This window comes from Plectrocnemia conspersa, unplaced genomic scaffold (genome assembly GCF_051122295.1).
Source record: "Plectrocnemia conspersa isolate PC_06_02 unplaced genomic scaffold, ASM5112229v1 ptg000002l, whole genome shotgun sequence".
NCBI classification, from domain to species: Eukaryota; Metazoa; Arthropoda; class Insecta; order Trichoptera; family Polycentropodidae; genus Plectrocnemia; species Plectrocnemia conspersa.
In genome coordinates this window covers 29,810,322-29,824,441 of record NW_028277166.1, presented here as the reverse complement: position 1 = coordinate 29,824,441, position 14,120 = coordinate 29,810,322, and positions in this window count along the sequence as shown.

Sequence of the window (14,120 nt, the reverse complement as noted above, 5' to 3'; positions counted from 1 at the left end):
TGTTGAATTTTGGCAAAAAGGTCTCTATACATGAAATGTTGAGAAGCCTAAAGTTCATCTAAGTAAAATATAAAAAATATATATTTTTGCTTGAAAACAAGCGATGTATCAGTTCGATCGTACCCCCATACTAGCCATTTTGAGACTTTCGGAAGAGTTAACGCTCTTAACTGTTTGGTTTCGAAGATAAAAATTTAAATTTTGAGTATCGCATAGAACTAACGTGCAGCCCCTATACGTTATGTTTAAAAAAAATATATAAAATTTTTTTTCAAAATGGCGGCTAATGTAAAAATTCAAAGTGTCATAACTTTGCAAAATAAAATCCTACTAAAAAATGTTTAATGCAAAAAGTGTTTGGAATTTTAATTTGCATATAAAAGCAATTTTTAATTATTTTTTTTTTAATAAAAACCGAGTCTTACCATATATTGACCGAGACCTCGAACGAGCTTTTATGCGACTCTGCATATAGTTAACGCTCGTATGAGGCTTCTATTCAAGAAATCGACTTGAATTTTTTATACAGAATAGAGCTTTCGACTATACTTACGATACTATATAAAAAAATTAAAAATTAAAAAATAAAAGTATTTTTTTTTCAAAACACGTTTAGTGTGATGAGTCGATCGACCCACCATACATACGCTCATAAGATTTTCAATATAGTTTAGGTCAGTGTGAGCTTATTTATACATATTTGAATTTCAATTTTTGTGACAGTATAGAATTCTTAAGCATCCTGTGTATGTTTGTTAGCAAAATCCATTTTGTCAATTTTTTGCAAAATGACGACAAGTATTAAAATTCAATCACTTATAACTCAGTAGTGTTGAATTTTGGCAAAAAGGTCTCTATACATGAAATGTTGAGAAGCCTAAAGTTCATCTAAGTAAAATATAAAAAATATATATTTTTGCTTGAAAACAAGCGATGTATCAGTTCGATCGTACCCCCATACTAGCCATTTTGAGACTTTCGGAAGAGTTAACGCTCTTAACTGTTTGGTTTCGAAGATAAAAATTTAAATTTTGAGTATCGCATAGAACTAACGTGCAGCCCCTATACGTTATGTTTAAAAAAATTATATAAAATTTTTTTTCAAAATGGCGGCTAATGTAAAAATTCAAAGTGTCATAACTTTGCTAAATATAATCCTACTAAAAAATGTTTAATGCAAAAAGTGTTTGGAATTTTAATTTGCATATAAAAGCAATTTTTAATTATTTTTTTTTTAATAAAAACCGAGTCTTACCATATATTGACCGAGACCTCGAACGAGCTTTTATGCGACTCTGCATATAGTTAACGCTCGTATGAGGCTTCTATTCAAGAAATCGACTTGAATTTTTTATACAAAATAGAGCTTTCGACTATACTTACGATACTATAAAAAAAAATTAAAAATTAAAAAATAAAAGTATTTTTTTTTCAAAACACGTTTAGTGTGATGAGTCGATCGACCCACCATACATACGCTCATAAGATTTTCAATATAGTTTAGGTCAGTGTGAGCTTATTTATACATATTTGAATTTCAATTTTTGTGACAGTATAGAATTCTTAAGCATCCTGTGTGTTTGTTAGCAAAATCCATTTTGTCAATTTTTTGCAAAATGACGACAAGTATTAAAATTCAATCACTTATAACTCAGTAGTGTTGAATTTTGGCAAAAAGGTCTCTATACATGAAATGTTGAGAAGCCTAAAGTTCATCTAAGTAAAATATAAGAAATATATATTTTTGCTTGAAAACAAGCGATGTATCAGTTCGATCGTACCCCCATACTAGCCATTTTGAGACTTTCGGAAGAGTTAACGCTCTTAACTGTTTGGTTTCGAAGATAAAAATTTAAATTTTGAGTATCGCATAGAACTAACGTGCAGCCCCTATACGTTATGTTTAAAAAAAATATATAAAATTTTTTTTCAAAATGGCGGCTAATGTAAAAATTCAAAGTGTCATAACTTTGCTAAATGAAATCCTACTAAAAAATGTTTAATGCAAAAAGTGTTTGGAATTTTAATTTGCATATAAAAGCAATTTTTAATTATTTTTTTTTTAATAAAAACCGAGTCTTACCATATATTGACCGAGACCTCGAACGAGCTTTTATGCGACTCTGCATATAGTTAACGCTCGTATGAGGTTTCTATTCAAGAAATCGACTTGAATTTTTTATACAAAATAGAGCTTTCGACTATACTTACGATACTATATAAAAAAATTAAAAATTAAAAAATAAAAGTATTTTTTTTTCAAAACACGTTTAGTGTGATGAGTCGATCGACCCATCATACATACGCTCATAAGATTTTCAATATAGTTTAGGTCAGTGTGAGCTTATTTATACATATTTGAATTTCAATTTTTGTGACAGTATAGAATTCTTAAGCATCCTGTGTATGTTTGTTAGCAAAATCCATTTTGTCAATTTTTTGCAAAATGACGACAAGTATTAAAATTCAATCACTTATAACTCAGTAGTGTTGAATTTTGGCAAAAAGGTCTCTATACATGAAATGTTGAGAAGCCTAAAGTTCATCTAAGTAAAATATAAAAAATATATATTTTTGCTTGAAAACAAGCGATGTATCAGTTCGATCGTACCCCCATACTAGCCATTTTGAGACTTTCGGAAGAGTTAACGCTCTTAACTGTTTGGTTTCGAAGATAAAAATTTAAATTTTGAGTATCGCATAGAACTAACGTGCAGCCCCTATACGTTATGTTTAAAAAAAATATATAATTTTTTTTTTCAAAATGGCGGCTAATGTAAAAATTCAAAGTGTCATAACTTTGCTAAATGAAATCCTACTAAAAAATGTTTAATGCAAAAAGTGTTTGGAATTTTAATTTGCATATAAAAGCAATTTTTAATTATTTTTTTTTTAATAAAAACCGAGTCTTACCATATATTGACCGAGACCTCGAACGAGCTTTTATGCGACTCTGCATATAGTTAACGCTCGTATGAGGCTTCTATTCAAGAAATCGACTTGAATTTTTTATACAAAATAGAGCTTTCGACTATACTTACGATACTATAAAAAAAAATTAAAAAATAAAAGTATTTTTTTTTCAAAACACGTTTAGTGTGATGAGTCGATCGACCCACCATACATACGCTCATAAGATTTTCAATATAGTTTAGGTCAGTGTGAGCTTATTTATACATATTTGAATTTCAATTTTTGTGACAGTATAGAATTCTTAAGCATCCTGTGTATGTTTGTTAGCAAAATCCATTTTGTCAATTTTTTGCAAAATGACGACAAGTATTAAAATTCAATCACTTATAACTCAGTAGTGTTGAATTTTGGCAAAAAGGTCTCTATACATGAAATGTTGAGAAGCCTAAAGTTCATCTAAGTAAAATATAAAAAATATATATTTTTGCTTGAAAACAAGCGATGTATCAGTTCGATCGTACCCCCATACTAGCCATTTTGAGACTTTCGGAAGAGTTAACGCTCTTAACTGTTTGGTTTCGAAGATAAAAATTTAAATTTTGAGTATCGCATAGAACTAACGTGCAGCCCCTATACGTTATGTTTAAAAAAAATATATAAAATTTTTTTTCAAAATGGCGGCTAATGTAAAAATTCAAAGTGTCATAACTTTGCTAAATGAAATCCTACTAAAAAATGTTTATTGCAAAAAGTATTTGGAATTTTAATTTGCATATAAAAGCAATTTTTAATTATTTTTTTTTTAATAAAAACCGAGTCTTACCATATATTGACCGAGACCTCGAACGAGCTTTTATGCGACTCTGCATATAGTTAACGCTCGTATGAGGCTTCTATTCAAGAAATCGACTTGAATTTTTTATACAAAATAGAGCTTTCGACTATACTTACGATACTATAAAAAAAAATTAAAAATTAAAAAATAAAAGTATTTTTTTTTCAAAACACGTTTAGTGTGATGAGTCGATCGACCCACCATACATACGCTCATAAGATTTTCAATATAGTTAGGTCAGTGTGAGATTATTTATACATATTTGAATTTCAATTTTTGTGACAGTATAGAATTCTTAAGCATCCTGTGTATGTTTGTTAGCAAAATTTATTTTGTCAATTTTTTGCAAAATGACGACAAGTATTAAAATTCAATCACTTATAACTCAGTAGTGTTGAATTTTGGCAAAAAGGTCTCTATACATGAAATGTTGAGAAGCCTAAAGTTCATCTAAGTAAAATATAAAAAATATATATTTTTGCTTGAAAACAAGCGATGTATCAGTTCGATCGTACCCCCATACTAGCCATTTTGAGACTTTCGGAAGAGTTAACGCTCTTAACTGTTTGGTTTCGAAGATAAAAATTTAAATTTTGAGTATCGCATAGAACTAACGTGCAGCCCCTATACGTTATGTTTAAAAAAATTATATAAAATTTTTTTTCAAAATGGCGGCTAATGTAAAAATTCAAAGTGTCATAACTTTGCTAAATGAAATCCTACTAAAAAATGTTTAATGCAAAAAGTGTTTGGAATTTTAATTTGCATATAAAAGCAATTTTTAATTATTTTTTTTTTAATAAAAACCGAGTCTTACCATATATTGACCGAGACCTCGAACGAGCTTTTATGCGACTCTGCATATAGTTAACGCTCGTATGAGGTTTCTATTCAAGAAATCGACTTGAATTTTTTATACAAAATAGAGCTTTCGACTATACTTACGATACTATATAAAAAAATTAAAAATTAAAAAATAAAAGTATTTTTTTTTCAAAACACGTTTAGTGTGATGAGTCGATCGACCCACCATACATACGCTCATAAGATTTTTAATATAGTTTAGGTCAGTGTGAGATTATTTATACATATTTGAATTTCAATTTTTGTGACAGTATAGAATTCTTAAGCATCCTGTGTATGTTTGTTAGCAAAATTTATTTTGTCAATTTTTTGCAAAATGACGACAAGTATTAAAATTCAATCACTTATAACTCAGTAGTGTTGAATTTTGGCAAAAAGGTCTCTATACATGAAATGTTGAGAAGCCTAAAGTTCATCTAAGTAAAATATAAAAAATATATATTTTTGCTTGAAAACAAGCGATGTATCAGTTCGATCGTACCCCCATACTAGCCATTTTGAGACTTTCGGAAGAGTTAACGCTCTTAACTGTTTGGTTTCGAAGATAAAAATTTAAATTTTGAGTATCGCATAGAACTAACGTGCAGCCCCTATACGTTATGTTTAAAAAAAATATATAAAATTTTTTTTCAAAATGGCGGCTAATGTAAAAATTCAAAGTGTCATAACTTTGCTAAATGAAATCCTACTAAAAAATGTTTATTGCAAAAAGTATTTGGAATTTTAATTTGCATATAAAAGCAATTTTTAATTATTTTTTTTTTAATAAAAACCGAGTCTTACCATATATTGACCGAGACCTCGAACGAGCTTTTATGCGACTCTGCATATAGTTAACGCTCGTATGAGGCTTCTATTCAAGAAATCGACTTGAATTTTTTATACAAAATAGAGCTTTCGACTATACTTACGATACTATAAAAAAAAATTAAAAATTAAAAAATAAAAGTATTTTTTTTTCAAAACACGTTTAGTGTGATGAGTCGATCGACCCACCATACATACGCTCATAAGATTTTCAATATAGTTTAGGTCAGTGTGAGCTTATTTATACATATTTGAATTTCAATTTTTGTGACAGTATAGAATTCTTAAGCATCCTGTGTATGTTTGTAAGCAAAATTTATTTTGTCAATTTTTTGCAAAATGACGACAAGTATTAAAATTCAATCACTTATAACTCAGTAGTGTTGAATTTTGGCAAAAAGGTCTCTATACATGAAATGTTGAGAAGCCTAAAGTTCATCTAAGTAAAATATAAAAAATATATATTTTTGCTTGAAAACAAGCGATGTATCAGTTTGATCGTACCCCCATACTAGCCATTTTGAGACTTTCGGAAGAGTTAACGCTCTTAACTGTTTGGTTTCGAAGATAAAAATTTAAATTTTGAGTATCGCATAGAACTAACGTGCAGCCCCTATACGTTATGTTTAAAAAAAATATATAAAATTTTTTTTCAAAATGGCGGCTAATGTAAAAATTCAAAGTGTCATAACTTTGCTAAATGAAATCCTACTAAAAAATGTTTAATGCAAAAAGTGTTTGGAATTTTAATTTGCATATAAAAGCAATTTTTAATTATTTTTTTTTTAATAAAAACCGAGTCTTACCATATATTGACCGAGACCTCGAACGAGCTTTTATGCGACTCTGCATATAGTTAACGCTCGTATGAGGCTTCTATTCAAGAAATCGACTTGAATTTTTTATACAAAATAGAGCTTTCGACTATACTTACGATACTATAAAAAAAAATTAAAAATTAAAAAATAAAAGTATTTTTTTTTCAAAACACGTTTAGTGTGATGAGTCGATCGACCCACCATACATACGCTCATAAGATTTTCAATATAGTTTAGGTCAGTGTGAGATTATTTATACATATTTGAATTTCAATTTTTGTGACAGTATAGAATTCTTAAGCATCCTGTGTATGTTTGTTAGCAAAATTTATTTTGTCAATTTTTTGCAAAATGACGACAAGTATTAAAATTCAATCACTTATAACTCAGTAGTGTTGAATTTTGGCAAAAAGGTCTCTATACATGAAATGTTGAGAAGCCTAAAGTTCATCTAAGTAAAATATAAAAAATATATATTTTTGCTTGAAAACAAGCGATGTATCAGTTCGATCGTACCCCCATACTAGCCATTTTGAGACTTTCGGAAGAGTTAACGCTCTTAACTGTTTGGTTTCGAAGATAAAAATTTAAATTTTGAGTATCGCATAGAACTAACGTGCAGCCCCTATACGTTATGTTTAAAAAAAATATATAAAATTTTTTTTCAAAATGGCGGCTAATGTAAAAATTCAAAGTGTCATAACTTTGCTAAATGAAATCCTACTAAAAAATGTTTAATGCAAAAAGTGTTTGGAATTTTAATTTGCATATAAAAGCAATTTTTAATTATTTTTTTTTTAATAAAAACCGAGTCTTACCATATATTGACCGAGACCTCGAACGAGCTTTTATGCGACTCTGCATATAGTTAACGCTCGTATGAGGTTTCTATTCAAGAAATCGACTTGAATTTTTTATACAAAATAGAGCTTTCGACTATACTTACGATACTATATAAAAAAATTAAAAATTAAAAAATAAAAGTATTTTTTTTTCAAAACACGTTTAGTGTGATGAGTCGATCGACCCACCATACATACGCTCATAAGATTTTCAATATAGTTTAGGTCAGTGTGAGCTTATTTATACATATTTGAATTTCAATTTTTGTGACAGTATAGAATTCTTAAGCATCCTGTGTATGTTTGTTAGCAAAATCCATTTTGTCAATTTTTTGCAAAATGACGACAAGTATTAAAATTCAATCACTTATAACTCAGTAGTGTTGAATTTTGGCAAAAAGGTCTCTATACATGAAATGTTAAGAAGCCTAAAGTTCATCTAAGTAAAATATAAAAAATATATATTTTTGCTTGAAAACAAGCGATCTATCAGTTCGATCGTACCCCCATACTATCCATTTTGAGACTTTCGGAAGATTTAACGCTCTTAACTGTTTGGTTTCGAAGATAAAAATTTAAATTTGGAGTATCGCATAGAACTAACGTGCAGCCCCTATACGTTATGTTTAAAAAAAATATATAAAATTTTTTTTCAAAATGGCGGCTAATGTAAAAATTCAAAGTGTCATAACTTTGCAAAATAAAATCCTACTAAAAAATGTTTAATGCAAAAAGTGTTTGGAATTTTAATTTGCATATAAAAGCAATTTTTAATTATTTTTTTTTTAATAAAAACCGAGTCTTACCATATATTGACCGAGACCTCGAACGAGCTTTTATGCGACTCTGCATATAGTTAACGCTCGTATGAGGCTTCTATTCAAGAAATCGACTTGAATTTTTTATACAAAATAGAGCTTTCGACTATACTTACGATACTATAAAAAAAAATTAAAAATTAAAAAATAAAAGTATTTTTTTTTCAAAACACGTTTAGTGTGATGAGTCGATCGACCCACCATACATACGCTCATAAGATTTTCAATATAGTTTAGGTCAGTGTGAGATTATTTATACATATTTGAATTTCAATTTTTGTGACAGTATAGAATTCTTAAGCATCCTGTGTATGTTTGTTAGCAAAATTTATTTTGTCAATTTTTTGCAAAATGACGACAAGTATTAAAATTCAATCACTTATAACTCAGTAGTGTTGAATTTTGGCAAAAAGGTCTCTATACATGAAATGTTGAGAAGCCTAAAGTTCATCTAAGTAAAATATAAAAAATATATATTTTTGCTTGAAAACAAGCGATGTATCAGTTCGATCGTACCCCCATACTAGCCATTTTGAGACTTTCGGAAGAGTTAACGCTCTTAACTGTTTGGTTTCGAAGATAAAAATTTAAATTTTGAGTATCGCATAGAACTAACGTGCAGCCCCTATACGTTATGTTTAAAAAAAATATATAAAATTTTTTTTCAAAATGGCGGCTAATGTAAAAATTCAAAGTGTCATAACTTTGCTAAATGAAATCCTACTAAAAAATGTTTAATGCAAAAAGTGTTTGGAATTTTAATTTGCATATAAAAGCAATTTTTAATTATTTTTTTTTTAATAAAAACCGAGTCTTACCATATATTGACCGAGACCTCGAACGAGCTTTTATGCGACTCTGCATATAGTTAACGCTCGTATGAGGCTTCTATTCAAGAAATCGACTTGAATTTTTTATACAAAATAGAGCTTTCGACTATACTTACGATACTATAAAAAAAAATTAAAAAATAAAAGTATTTTTTTTTCAAAACACGTTTAGTGTGATGAGTCGATCGACCCACCATACATACGCTCATAAGATTTTCAATATAGTTTAGGTCAGTGTGAGCTTATTTATACATATTTGAATTTCAATTTTTGTGACAGTATTGAATTCTTAAGCATCCTGTGTATGTTTGTTAGCAAAATCCATTTTGTCAATTTTTTGCAAAATGACGACAAGTATTAAAATTCAATCACTTATAACTCAGTAGTGTTGAATTTTGGCAAAAAGGTCTCTATACATGAAATGTTGAGAAGCCTAAAGTTCATCTAAGTAAAATATAAAAAATATATATTTTTGCTTGAAAACAAGCGATGTATCAGTTCGATCGTACCCCCATACTAGCCATTTTGAGACTTTCGGAAGAGTTAACGCTCTTAACTGTTTGGTTTCGAAGATAAAAATTTAAATTTGGAGTATCGCATAGAACTAACGTGCAGCCCCTATACGTTATGTTTAAAAAAAATATATAAAATTTTTTTTCAAAATGGCGGCTAATGTAAAAATTCAAAGTGTCATAACTTTGCAAAATAAAATCCTACTAAAAAATGTTTAATGCAAAAAGTGTTTGGAATTTTAATTTGCATATAAAAGCAATTTTTAATTATTTTTTTTTTAATAAAAACCGAGTCTTACCATATATTGACCGAGACCTCGAACGAGCTTTTATGCGACTCTGCATATAGTTAACGCTCGTATGAGGCTTCTATTCAAGAAATCGACTTGAATTTTTTATACAAAATAGAGCTTTCGACTATACTTACGATACTATAAAAAAAAATTAAAAATTAAAAAATAAAAGTATTTTTTTTTCAAAACACGTTTAGTGTGATGAGTCGATCGACCCACCATACATACGCTCATAAGATTTTCAATATAGTTTAGGTCAGTGTGAGCTTATTTATACATATTTGAATTTCAATTTTTGTGACAGTATAGAATTCTTAAGCATCCTGTGTATGTTTGTTAGCAAAATCCATTTTGTCAATTTTTTGCAAAATGACGACAAGTATTAAAATTCAATCACTTATAACTCAGTAGTGTTGAATTTTGGCAAAAAGGTCTCTATACATGAAATGTTAAGAAGCCTAAAGTTCATCTAAGTAAAATATAAAAAATATATATTTTTGCTTGAAAACAAGCGATCTATCAGTTCGATCGTACCCCCATACTAGCCATTTTGAGACTTTCGGAAGATTTAACGCTCTTAACTGTTTGGTTTCGAAGATAAAAATTTAAATTTGGAGTATCGCATAGAACTAACGTGCAGCCCCTATACGTTATGTTTAAAAAAAATATATAAAATTTTTTTTCAAAATGGCGGCTAATGTAAAAATTCAAAGTGTCATAACTTTGCAAAATAAAATCCTACTAAAAAATGTTTAATGCAAAAAGTGTTTGGAATTTTAATTTGCATATAAAAGCAATTTTTAATTATTTTTTTTTTAATAAAAACCGAGTCTTACCATATATTGACCGAGACCTCGAACGAGCTTTTATGCGACTCTGCATATAGTTAACGCTCGTATGAGGCTTCTATTCAAGAAATCGACTTGAATTTTTTATACAAAATAGAGCTTTCGACTATACTTACGATACTATAAAAAAAAATTAAAAATTAAAAAATAAAAGTATTTTTTTTTCAAAACACGTTTAGTGTGATGAGTCGATCGACCCACCATACATACGCTCATAAGATTTTCAATATAGTTTAGGTCAGTGTGAGATTATTTATACATATTTGAATTTCAATTTTTGTGACAGTATAGAATTCTTAAGCATCCTGTGTATGTTTGTTAGCAAAATTTATTTTGTCAATTTTTTGCAAAATGACGACAAGTATTAAAATTCAATCACTTATAACTCAGTAGTGTTGAATTTTGGCAAAAAGGTCTCTATACATGAAATGTTGAGAAGCCTAAAGTTCATCTAAGTAAAATATAAAAAATATATATTTTTGCTTGAAAACAAGCGATGTATCAGTTCGATCGTACCCCCATACTAGCCATTTTGAGACTTTCGGAAGAGTTAACGCTCTTAACTGTTTGGTTTCGAAGATAAAAATTTAAATTTGGAGTATCGCATAGAACTAACGTGCAGCCCCTATACGTTATGTTTAAAAAAAATATATAAAATTTTTTTTCAAAATGGCAGCTAATGTAAAAATTCAAAGTGTCATAACTTTGCAAAATAAAATCCTACTAAAAAATGTTTAATGCAAAAAGTGTTTGGAATTTTAATTTGCATATAAAAGCAATTTTTAATTATTTTTTTTTTAATAAAAACCGAGTCTTACCATATATTGACCGAGACCTCGAACGAGCTTTTATGCGACTCTGCATATAGTTAACGCTCGTATGAGGCTTCTATTCAAGAAATCGACTTGAATTTTTTATACAAAATAGAGCTTTCGACTATACTTACGATACTATAAAAAAAAATTAAAAATTAAAAAATAAAAGTATTTTTTTTTCAAAACACGTTTAGTGTGATGAGTCGATCGACCCACCATACATACGCTCATAAGATTTTCAATATAGTTTAGGTCAGTGTGAGCTTATTTATACATATTTGAATTTCAATTTTTGTGACAGTATAGAATTCTTAAGCATCCTGTGTATGTTTGTTAGCAAAATTTATTTTGTCAATTTTTTGCAAAATGACGACAAGTATTAAAATTCAATCACTTATAACTCAGTAGTGTTGAATTTTGGCAAAAAGGTCTCTATACATGAAATGTTGAGAAGCCTAAAGTTCATCTAAGTAAAATATAAAAAATATATATTTTTGCTTGAAAACAAGCGATGTATCAGTTTGATCGTACCCCCATACTAGCCATTTTGAGACTTTCGGAAGAGTTAACGCTCTTAACTGTTTGGTTTCGAAGATAAAAATTTAAATTTTGAGTATCGCATAGAACTAACGTGCAGCCCCTATACGTTATGTTTAAAAAAAATATATAAAATTTTTTTTCAAAATGGCGGCTAATGTAAAAATTCAAAGTGTCATAACTTTGCTAAATAAAATCCTACTAAAAAATGTTTAATGCAAAAAGTGTTTGGAATTTTAATTTGCATATAAAAGCAATTTTTAATTATTTTTTTTTTAATAAAAACCGAGTCTTACCATATATTGACCGAGACCTCGAACGAGCTTTTATGCGACTCTGCATATAGTTAACGCTCGTATGAGGCTTCTATTCAAGAAATCGACTTGAATTTTTTATACAAAATAGAGCTTTCGACTATACTTACGATACTATAAAAAAAAATTAAAAATTAAAAAATAAAAGTATTTTTTTTTCAAAACACGTTTAGTGTGATGAGTCGATCGACCCACCATACATACGCTCATAAGATTTTCAATATAGTTTAGGTCAGTGTGAGATTATTTATACATATTTGAATTTCAATTTTTGTGACAGTATAGAATTCTTAAGCATCCTGTGTATGTTTGTTAGCAAAATTTATTTTGTCAATTTTTTGCAAAATGACGACAAGTATTAAAATTCAATCACTTATAACATAGTAGTGTTGAATTTTGGCAAAAAGGTCTCTATACATGAAATGTTGAGAAGCCTAAAGTTCATCTAAGTAAAATATAAAAAATATATATTTTTGCTTGAAAACAAGCGATGTATCAGTTCGATCGTACCCCCATACTAGCCATTTTGAGACTTTCGGAAGAGTTAACGCTCTTAACTGTTTGGTTTCGAAGATAAAAATTTAAATTTTGAGTATCGCATAGAACTAACGTGCAGCCCCTATACGTTATGTTTAAAAAAAATATATAAAATTTTTTTTCAAAATGGCGGCTAATGTAAAAATTCAAAGTGTCATAACTTTGCTAAATGAAATCCTACTAAAAAATGTTTAATGCAAAAAGTGTTTGGAATTTTAATTTGCATATAAAAGCAATTTTTAATTATTTTTTTTTTAATAAAAACCGAGTCTTACCATATATTGACCGAGACCTCGAACGAGCTTTTATGCGACTCTGCATATAGTTAACGCTCGTATGAGGTTTCTATTCAAAAAATCGACTTGAATTTTTTATACAAAATAGAGCTTTCGACTATACTTACGATACTATATAAAAAAATTAAAAATTAAAAAATAAAAGTATTTTTTTTTCAAAACACGTTTAGTGTGATGAGTCGATCGACCCACCATACATACGCTCATAAGATTTTCAATATAGTTTAGGTCAGTGTGAGCTTATTTATACATATTTGAATTTCAATTTTTGTGACAGTATAGAATTCTTAAGCATCCTGTGTATGTTTGTTAGCAAAATCCATTTTGTCAATTTTTTGCAAAATGACGACAAGTATTAAAATTCAATCACTTATAACTCAGTAGTGTTGAATTTTGGCAAAAAGGTCTCTATACATGAAATGTTGAGAAGCCTAAAGTTCATCTAAGTAAAATATAAAAAATATATATTTTTGCTTGAAAACAAGCGATGTATCAGTTCGATCGTACCCCCATACTAGCCATTTTGAGACTTTCGGAAGAGTTAACGCTCTTAACTGTTTGGTTTCGAAGATAAAAATTTAAATTTTGAGTATCGCATAGAACTAACGTGCAGCCCCTATACGTTATGTTTAAAAAAAATATATAAAATTTTTTTTCAAAATGGCGGCTAATGTAAAAATTCAAAGTGTCATAACTTTGCTAAATGAAATCCTACTAAAAAATGTTTAATGCAAAAAGTGTTTGGAATTTTAATTTGCATATAAAAGCAATTTTTAATTATTTTTTTTTTAATAAAAACCGAGTCTTACCATATATTGACCGAGACCTCGAACGAGCTTTTATGCGACTCTGCATATAGTTAACGCTCGTATGAGGTTTCTATTCAAAAAATCGACTTGAATTTTTTATACAAAATAGAGCTTTCGACTATACTTACGATACTATATAAAAAAATTAAAAATTAAAAAATAAAAGTATTTTTTTTTCAAAACACGTTTAGTGTGATGAGTCGATCGACCCACCATACATACGCTCATAAGATTTTCAATATAGTTTAGGTCAGTGTGAGCTTATTTATACATATTTGAATTTCAATTTTTGTGACAGTATAGAATTCTTAAGCATCCTGTGTATGTTTGTTAGCAAAATCCATTTTGTCAATTTTTTGCAAAATGACGACAAGTATTAAAATTCAATCACTTATAACTCAGTAGTGTTGAATTTTGGCAAAAAGGTCTCTA